Raw genomic sequence first — 10,667 nt, 5'->3', positions numbered from 1 at the left:
AAGGAAGAAAACAGAACATGAGTCAGCATCGTAGTAATTATCTGATAGTGTAATTAGTTTTTTTTATCTTACTCGGGGGTGAGTAAGAATCTAGTTTGGGGGATTTTGTTAGGCTATATTTAGCCTATGTTTCAGGTCTTTAAAGTTAGCATTATCTCGTCTATTGGTGTTTTTTGGAGCAGTTTTACACTTAATTTTCATTATTTCAGGTTCCCGGGGTGTAAAAGTTCAAATTCAGTCAAATGGCGAAAAACTGGGACAAACTTGGAAAAAATTGGAAAATTCGACTCCAGACGTGTCAGTAGTCGCGACCTCCAGAGAGCCAGGTCGCGACCCTTTTTCTTGGTCGCGACTCTGGTCGCGACTTCGAGAATTGGCAGAAACTCGATTTTTTGAGTTTTGCCTGTAGTCGCGACCAGCTTAAATGCTAGTCGCGACTTGGTACGAAAATCGCAGATTTGACCTAATTTTGATTTTTTTCTCAAATTGGAGGCACACTTCTCATCCCTATATAAGGAATACGACACTGAAGGTCAAAGCAAGCAGAAATAGACCTAAATAGTGGATGCAAGTGGAGAGGAAGCTATCTTGAAGACCCGGAGCGATATCACCTTCTAGTTTCTTTCTTTTACCCTTAATTTCTTCTTTATGTTTGTTTTTTGTTTCTGAATTAATCATGGATGTTTTTAGAGTTATGTTGAACTAAATTTCCCAATAAGGGAGGATGATGAATGTTGTTTAAGTTTATGCCTAGTTAATAAATAATTGCCATTCCTTCATCTTATGTGTGAATACTATCTATATTTGTGTTTAATTCCATGTGCAAGCTTGATCACCTTTTACATGTTTAATGATCTCAATTCGAAATCTGAAAAGTGAGAATTGAGAATGCAAAAATTTGGATAGTCTAGGTTTTGTTGTGAAGCGAAAGTATTTACATAGCCTCTGTGACGAATAGATTATTGCTTAATGCTGATTTTGTGTTAATTTAATTAAGAAGTTAATTAAAGAACATATTATTTAAAACCTAAAAGATCTGAAAAGAGTTAGGTTAATTTATAATCTGTCATTCACATTGAGATAAGGATAGCAATTAGGTATTAACATTGGTAGCTTATCAACAGGATTCACCTCCCTAACCTCTCATCTTGATTAATCTTCGTTTATTTTCTCTTTGATTTTCTGAGTTATTTACTTTCAAATTGCAAACTTATTATTTTACCAAATAGAATCATAAGTATAGTTTAGTAGTACTTAATCCAATTCCCTGTGGTTCGATCTCACTTGCGTGAGATACTACTTGATTGCGTATACTTGCGTAATAAACATAAAATTCGTAACATTGGGGTACACCCCGAGATGGGGTACCAGGGTTGAACTCTACCTCAAGTTTGGATGTGATTCTCCCTGAGATGGGGGCCTTAGCCACACCTTGAAATGGGGTGTTAAATAGTACTCTGAGATGGGGTTTGAGAATATTCCGAGTGCGGTTTTGAGAATACCCTGAGTGGGGTTTTGAGGTGTGGTCTCGGGGTACCCCATGTTGGGAGTTGGGGTGTGGTCTACCTCGACTTGACCAAGCACCCTGAGTTGACCATTTGTTTGCACGCTGAGAGGATGATGGTTTGTGGTTGGGGTGAACTGTCTCGAGACCACCATGTGAAGGTCTGGGTACACCACCTCGAGACCACCACATGGAGGTCGGGTGAATCACCCCAAAGTAAACCCTCTCTGAGTTAAGTACGTTCGGGTATACCCAAAGATATATATATTTTGAGGGTGATACTTTGCTTTACCCCGAGTGGGGTTGTTGCTAGCTAAATTACCCCAATCCATGGTTGTGGGGGTTGATTGTGATTGCTTTTTTAATGTCATTTTGCATTTGTATACACTTTTCATGTATTGCAAGCTTGATATACACTTAGTTAAAATTTTTAAGATCTCTATTGAGAATAGCACCCAAAAGTTGACCATGTATGATTGTCTTCATTGTATTTTACTTTAGCTATATGAGCAATTGTTGCCTTGATACACTTTATTTCTTGTGAGCATGAATTTCATGCATGTATCCCTTCTTTCTCTCTTCTTTTTTTTTTTTTTACTAGTAGGTGAGTCCTTCATGGATAACTTAATAGCATTACTTTCCTTTTTGCAGATACATTATGGAGACTATTAGGGAGGTGACCACCGAGTAAATGAAGACCTTCTTCAACTTTCATTTGAAGATTTTCTCAAGTCGTCTCCGCCTACCTTGTATGGGTACAAGGATTATAGCAATAAGACCACGACCCCCTCTCATCTTTATCAGGAGATGATAAGCGATGAAGCTTACAATAGACACATTTGGAAGCTAAGATGAGGGATACACTCTTATCTACCCAGAGAGTGGGCATACATCCCTCCCTCTAGTGAGAATATCATACCAGAGGGGGTGCCCATTGAGTTATCTCGGGAGTGTGCCCTTGCCGAGACGATTGCCACTGTTGCTTCATCGCCAGATATACCCATCATGGCTTGAACTAAGAAAACAACTCAAGTCAAGACCTCTAGTGTAAAGACCGCTTAGTTTAATTTGGAAATTAGCAGTTAATCACATTTAATTATGAAATTATTTATACTGTTATTATTGAATTCAGAGATGCACTTTTATGTCATTTAGTAGTTTTCATAATTTTGCATTTCCGGTGCCCGGTATCATGGAACTCGGTGTTTGGCTCAGTAAAATCACAACTTAGTATGTTAATAGTTTGGGACGGTTTATTAGACATTGGAATGTCGGGAAAGGCCGGGAATTTAGAATTTCCGAAAAATACCCCTTTAGTGTTATTTATGTTATTTTAGTGTGGAGGGACAAAATGGTCTTTTTGCCCCAATGATATTTTGTCCTTTAGTGGGCTTTATTTAATTGAATTATATGTTTTATTTAATTATTTTTTGGCTGAAAAGAATAATTAGAACCCCTTATTTTTTATTTCATTTTACTTTACAAAGCTTTAAAATTTCAAAGTTAGGAAAAATAGAAAAAAATTTGGAAAACTCTCTCTCTCTTTTCCTCTCTCTTTTTCGGCCTCTTGGTGCAGCAAAGGACTTGGGATTTTTCTTGTGATTTCATCTTTCTTTGAGGTTCAATTCAAGCTAGGTTAGCTTCTAAGCTTTTCTTCTTTAAGTTTGATGAATTTTTGATGAAAATGGAGTATTGCATGCATGATTAATTGAAGTTGTTGCTGCTGTATTTTGTTGTTATTTTCAGAGTTTTAAGCATCTTAAATTAAGGATATTTGAGCTGTTAGTAATGCATAATAGTTAGGTTGCTTGAGTTATGGTTGTTCTTGTTAAAAAGCTTGAGTTTTCAAAGGGAAATTGTGTGAATTGTTGCTGTAGTTGTTGCATGAATTAGGTTTTAGTTTCTGCAGTTTTTATATGTTTGATTATGAGTTTGAATCATGGTTGATTGCATGTTAGTTGATTTTAACCAAGTTTGAGTTTTGGAACTCAAAGCTTGGGCTTTAATGGCACTTTTTGTTTCTGTGCAATCTGGCTGAGTTTGATGCCTTAGAATTGTTCTATAGGATGTTTAGAACAGGTCTGGAAGGTCTTGTGTGATTTGGGTTGGATTTGTTTGAGTTGTGAATATTTGAAAAATTCCTGCGAGGAACCGGAATTTCGGTTGTGCAACCGGAATTCCGGATGAGGGTTCAGGAATTCCCAAAACTGGAATTCCGGTTGCAGAACCAGTCTACCGGTTGGGGAATTTTCAAGAACCCTAGATTTCCTCATTTTTATGTTATTTGGGGTATTGCCATGCTTGTTATCGACAGGGAAACTTTTAGTTCCTAGTTTAAGTCCCCGGGAAGTGATTTAGCGTATCACTTATAGTGTTGTGATTTTCATGGTTTAGGAGCCTGTAATCCGCCTCGCAGATAGTTCCAGTCAGGTTGACCGGCACACGTGAATTCAGAATCCAGGTAAGATTAGTATAACAGTATGCATATGTAGATTACATGTTTAGCGTGCATGTAGGAAGCCTGCTAGATTACATTAGATATGTATGTTGGCTTCGAACCATCCAACTGTGTCACGTCGGTATAGGCTGGAGTATGACCAGCAGCCGGAGTATGACCGGTTTGACCGATTAGGCTGACACTGTATCACGTCGGTACAGGCTTGAGTATGACCAGCAGCCGGAGTATGACCGGTTCGACCAATTAGGCTGATACTTAGGTTGGTGGTTCCGTACTATTTGACGTATCACGTCGGTACAGGCTGGAGTATGACCAGCAGCCGAAGTATGACCGGTTCGACCGATTAGGCTGATACTGTAACACGTCGGTACAGGCTGGAGTATGACCAGCTGCCGGAGGATGACCGGTTCGACCGATTAGGCTGTTACTTGTCAATAGTACCGTCCCTATGAACGTTCAGAACTTAGTACCGTGTTGGACACGGCAGTTAGGGTTATGGTCAGGGGTATGGGCGTCTGACCATGACCGGGATTTATGTATGAGTATTATTATGCTTTTCTTACTGAGTCTGTCGACTCACAGTGCTATGTTTATGTGTAGGTAAAGGTAAGGCTAGGGCTGATGGGCCGTGAATGAGCCTATGAAGATTGTACATGTCGGGGCGGTTAGGCCTAGAGCGTATGATCATCGGGACAGCGAGGCTATTTTTGTAATTAGTCGCTAGGCGACAAGTATTTTTTATAATCAGTTAACTTTTATAAATGGTTTTGTAATCGGGATCCCGAGTCTTTTGTATAAATATTTTACAAGTTTAATTAAAAAGCAAAAATTTTAATTAATCACGTTTTCCATAAACCTCGTTGATTAGCAACGAGCTGCACAGTATGTTTAAAAATCACGTAATACGCCTACGGTAGTTAGGGTGTTACAATTTGGTATCAGAGCCGCCAGGTTGTCTTCCGAAGATCGTCACGACATGTACAATCATCATCAGCAGTTAGCTCGTTCTACGGTTCAGTAAGCTTTTATTGCTTTAGTAGTTTATTTAATTTTTATGAAATAAGAAAAGCCTGATAGGAAGCATGTTAGTAGCCTGATAGTAGAATAGGCGCATGTTTCGTTTTTAATTTCCAAATTAAGCGGCATTAGTAAGCTCTCGATGATCGTGACCTGAAGTGCCAACTCGGGGTTTCGAGGCTGTTCAGACTAGATGGACGTTAGACGAAATATTAGGAGTTAGGGCATCTCAGTCGGGTCAGATCAAGGTCGAGGAGCTCAGTTTGTTTTCCCAAGTGTTACGGGCCGAGGTAGAGGTCCCAGGGGCAGGGCTCGTGGTCGGGGTGATGTTAACTCGCCACAGGCTGCCCGAGTCAATCAGGAAGCCCAGAATTGAGAAGTTAGGTTTGCTGAAATGCAAGCCAGAATAGAGGAGCAAGGTAATGAGATTTAGGGATTCAGGCAGCAGGGTGCTCCTGCAGTGCCGGTGTCAGAAGTTCCAGTGGCACCCGCCCCTGCTGCTCAGGTCGAAATAGTTGTGGCGGCCAACAGAATGGAACCTTTGTATGAGAGGTTTCGGAAGCAAGCACCTGCGGTCTTTCTGGGAGGCCCAGATGTGATGAAGGCCGAATAGTGGCTGACGGTGATCACCAAAATTCTGAATTTTATGGGTGTCACCGGTAATGACAGAGTGGTGTGTGCCACTTTCCAGTTCCAGGAAGACGCTCTGGCCTGGTGGGACATGGTGTCTCAGATCCATGACGTTACTACCATGACCTGGGAAAGGTTCCAGGAACTCTTCAACGCCAAGTATTATAACGAGGCGGTCAGAAGTGCCAAGAGGAAAGAGTTCACCCACCTGACCCAGCGAGAGCATATGAGCGTGACCGAGTATACTACTCAGTTCGACCGTTTGGCGAGGTTAGCCTCGGGAATAGTGCCAACCGACTTCAGCAAGAAAGAGAAATACCTGGATGGGTTAAATGCAAAGGTTAAACATGACTTGATGATCACCTATGCTGAGATGGTGGAGAAAGCACTGCGAGCTGAGGGCGCAGTTGGATGTATGTTGGGGTCAGTTAGGACTCCAGTAAGTGGCGGGGCTCCTACCCCTCCTGCATCAGGTTTTAGCAGGGGAGGTAGTGGTTCGGCCATGGACTAGAGGAGGAAATCATCCACTGCATCCGGTGGCTCGGGGCAGAACAAGAGGTTCCGAGGGAACCAGAATCAAGGCGATCGTCAGGGTAGTGTTGAGACCCGTTATTCCTACCCGGAGTGTCTCATTAGTAAGAGGCATCCTCTGGGTGAGTGCTTAAGTCAAGGATATTTTTGTGTGGCTGCCAGAATTTTTAGCAAATTGGATAGACCATATGATAGATATGAATCAGGGTTTGGAACCCTATTACCTGGCGGAGAGTTGGTTATCTCCAACAGGTGGATTAGGTCTATGCCGATTAGAATAGATGGTAGAGAGTTAAGTGCTGACTTGATAGAGATGAGTTTAGTAGAGTTCGATATTATTTTAGGAATGGATTTCCTATCTAAATATTCGGCTAGTATTGATTGCAAAAGGAAGATGGTGATCTTCCAACCGGAAAGTGACGAACCATTTGTGTTTGTTGGTTCAGTTCGGGGATCTCAGATCCCGGTGATTTCGACCATGTCAGCTAGAGAATTATTGCATGGTGGATGCTTAGGGTTTCTGGCCGTGGTGGTGGACACCACTCGGCCAGATACCATTCGGCCAGAGGACATCAAGGTGGTTCAGGAATTTTTAGATGTTTTTCCCGAAGAAGTTCCAGGGTTACCACCTCAGCGGGAGATTAACTTCATGATAAATTTGGCACCAGGGGTGGAACCGGTTTCCAAGGCTCCATATAGAATGGCTCTAGCTGAACTTAAAGAATTAAAGATTCAGCTCCAAGAATTGCTTGACATAGGGTTTATTAGGCCTAGTGTCTCACCCTGGGGAGCCCCGGTTTTATTCGTCAAGAAGAAAGATGGAACTATGAGGATGTGCATCGATTACAGAGAATTGAACAAGCTGACAATGAAGAATAAATATCCATTACCTAGGATCGATGATTTGTTCGATCAACTTCAAGGGAAGACGGTCTTTTCTAAGATTGATCTTCGTTCGGGTTATCATCGGTTGAGAATCCGAGAGGAGGACATTCCAAAGACGGCTTTCCGCACTGGGTATGGACATTATGAATTCCTGGTTATGTCATTTGGACTAACCAATGCTCCTGCAGCATTCATGGATTTGATGAATAGAGTATTCAAGGATTTCCTCGATATCTGTGTGATTGTGTTTATCGACGACATCCTCGTGTACTCTCAATCAGAAGAGGAGCATGAGTTACATCTTCAGATGGTACTGCAACGGCTTCGGGAACACAAGCTTTATGCCAAGTTCAAGAAATGTGAATTCTGGCTATCTCAGGTGTCCTTCTTAGGGCACATTGTTAGCAAAGATGGGATCAAGGTGGATCCCGGGAAGATAGAATCCGTCAGGGATTGGCCGAGACCGAAGACAGTGACAGAGATCAGAAGCTTCTTGGGTTTAGCTGGGTATTACCGTAGGTTCGTGGAAGGGTTCTCAAAAATTTCAATGCCCTTAACCGAACTTACAAAGAAGAATCAGCGGTTTGTCTGGTCGGACAAGTGCGAAGCTAGTTTTCAGGGGCTGAAACAAAGGTTGATTACTGCTCCAGTGCTAGCTTTGCCTTCAGACAATGAGAAGTTTGTAGTTTATTGTGATGCATCCAGACAGGGTCTGGGGTGTGTGTTGATGCAAGCCAATCGGGTCATCGTTTATGCCTCTCGTCAGTTAAAGGATTATGAACAACGATACCCGACTCATGATCTAGAATTGGCCGCGGTGGTTTTTGCATTGAAGATTTGGCGGCATTACCTTTACGGAGAAAGGTGTGAAATCTATACCGACCATAAAAGTCTCAAGTATTTCTTTACTCAGAAAGATTTGAACATGAGACAGAGACGTTGGTTGGAATTAGTGAAAGATTACGACTGTGAGATTCTTTATCACCCTGGGCAGGCCAATGTAGTGGCCGATGCCCTGAGCAGAAAGGGTCCCGGGCAAGTAGCTAGTATGGTTCAGATCTCACCTCAGCTAGCAGAGGATATGGTTATATCCAACATTGAGTTTGTGGTAGGTCAGCTTCACAACTTAACGCTGCAATCGGATCTGTTGGAAAGAATTAAAGTCGCTCAGATGTCTGATCCAGAGTTAGTGAAGATCAGAGATGAGGTTTTGGCTGGTCAAGCCAGGGACTTTTCAGTGTCAGATAACGGGATGCTTCTGTATAAAGCTAGGGTTTGTGTTCCGAATAGTGTGGAACTCAGGAATGAGATCTTTGAGGAGGCTCATTCTACCCCGTATTCTCTGCATCCCGGCACCACTAAGATGTACCAAGATCTTAAATCGTACTTCTGGTGGAGCGGTATGAAGAAGAATTTGGTAGAATTCGTATCGAGATGCCTCACTTGCCAGCAGATTAAGGCTGAACATCAGAGACCAGCAGGGTTGTTGCAGCCTCTAACCCTACCGGAATGGAAGTGGGAAGATATCACGATGGATTTTGTGGTCGGGTTACCTAGGACCACGGGTTTGTTTGATACCATCTGGGTAGTGGTGGATCGATTCACGAAATCTGCTCATTTTCTACCTGTTAGAACAACGTTTACAGTGGATTAGTTGGCAGAATTGTATGTCAGAGAGATTGTAAGACTTCACGGGGTACCGAAGTCTATAGTTTCGGATAGGGATCCGAAGTTCAGCTCCAAATTTTGGCAGAGTTTGCAACGAGCAATGGGTACAAAATTGAAATTCAGTACAGCATTCCATCCTCAGACAGATGGTCAGGCCGAAAGGACAATTCAGATATTGGAGGACATGTTACGAGCCTGTGTTATGGATTTTGAAGGCTCTTGGAATAAATATCTACCGTTGATAGAATTTTCTTACAACAACAGTTATCAGAGTACGATAGGGATGGTTCCTTATGAACTGTTATACGGTAGGAAATGTAGATCTCTCATCCACTGGGATGAGACAGGGGAGAGAAAATACTTAGGTCCAGAGTCAGTGCAGCGGACCCATGAGGCAATAGAGAAGATAAAAGCTAGAATGCTTGCCTCACAGAGTAGACAGAAAAGTTATGCCGATCCGAAACGCAGAGATGTTGAGTTCCAAGTAGGGGACCATGTGCTTTTACGGGTATCTCCGATGAAGGGGATCAAACGTTTCGGGAAAAGAGGCAAGTTATGCCCTAGATTTACAGGACCTTTCGAGATTCTCGAGAAGATAGGTCAAGTGGCATACCGGTTAGCATTGCCTCCAGCTTTATCAGCAGTTCACAACGTATTCCATGTCTCGATGTTGAGAAAATACGTTTCAGATCCCTCTCATATACTCAGTTATGAGAGCCTTGAACTGCAGCCAGATATGTCATATGAAGAACAGCCAGTGCAGATCTTGGAAAAAAAGGATAAAGTCCTTCGGAATAAGACCATAGCATTGGTCAAAGTTCTCTGGAGAAACAGCAAGGTGGAGGAAGCCACCTGGGAACTAGAATCAGATATGAGAGCTTAATATCCAGAGTTATTCAGGTTAGATTTCGGGGACGAAATCCTTTTAAGGGGGGAATAGTTGTAAAGACCGCTTAGTTTAATTTGGAAATTAGCAGTTAATCACGTTTAATTATGAAATTATTTATACTGTTATTATTGAATTCAGAGATGCACTTTTATGTCATTTAGTAGTTTTCATAATTTTGCATTTTTGGTGCCCAGTCTCATGGAACTCGGTGTTTGGCTCAGTAAAATCACAACTTAGTATGTTAATAGTTTGAGACGGTTTATTAGACATAGGAATTTCGGGAATGGCCGGGAATTTAGAATTTCCCAAAAATACCCCTTTAGTGTTATTTATGTTATTTTAGTGTGGAGGGGCAAAATAGTCTTTTTGCCCCAATGATATTTTGTCCTTTAGTGGGCTTTATTTAATTGAATTATATATTTTATTTAATTATTTGTTGGCTGAAAAGAATAATTAGAACCCCTTATTTTTTATTTCATTTTACTTTACAAAGCTTTAAAATTTCAAAGTTAGGAAAAATAGAAAAAAATTTGGAAAACTCTCTCTCTTTTCCTCTCTCTTTTTCGGCCTCTTAGTGCAGCAAAGGACTTGGGATTTTTCTTGTGATTTCATCTTTCTTTGAGGTTCAATTCAAGCTAGGTTAGCTTCTAAGCTTTTCTTCTTTAAGTTTGATGAATTTTTGATGAAAATGGAGTATTGCATGCATGATTAATTGAAGTTGTTGCTGCTGTATTTTGTTGTTATTTTCGGAGTTTTAAGCATGTTAAATTAAGGATATTTGAGCTATTAGTAATGCATAATAGTTAGGTTGCTTGAGTTATGGTTGTTCTTGTTAAAAAGCTTGATTTTTCAAAGGGAAATTGTGTGAATTGTTGCTGTAGTTGTTGCATGAATTAGGTTTTAATTTCTGCAGTTTTTATATGTTTGATTATGAGTTTGAATCATGGTTGATTGCATGTTAGTTGATTTTAACCAAGTTTGAGTTTTGGACCTCAAAGCTTGGGCTTTAATGGCACTTTTTGCTTCTGTGCAATCTAGGTAAGTTTGATGCCTTAGAATTGTTCTATAGGATGTTTAGAACAGGT

The sequence above is a fragment of the Cannabis sativa genome, chromosome X (assembly GCF_029168945.1).
Source record: "Cannabis sativa cultivar Pink pepper isolate KNU-18-1 chromosome X, ASM2916894v1, whole genome shotgun sequence".
In the NCBI taxonomy this organism is placed as follows: domain Eukaryota; kingdom Viridiplantae; phylum Streptophyta; class Magnoliopsida; order Rosales; family Cannabaceae; genus Cannabis; species Cannabis sativa.
Note: the sequence above shows the minus strand (reverse complement) of the source record.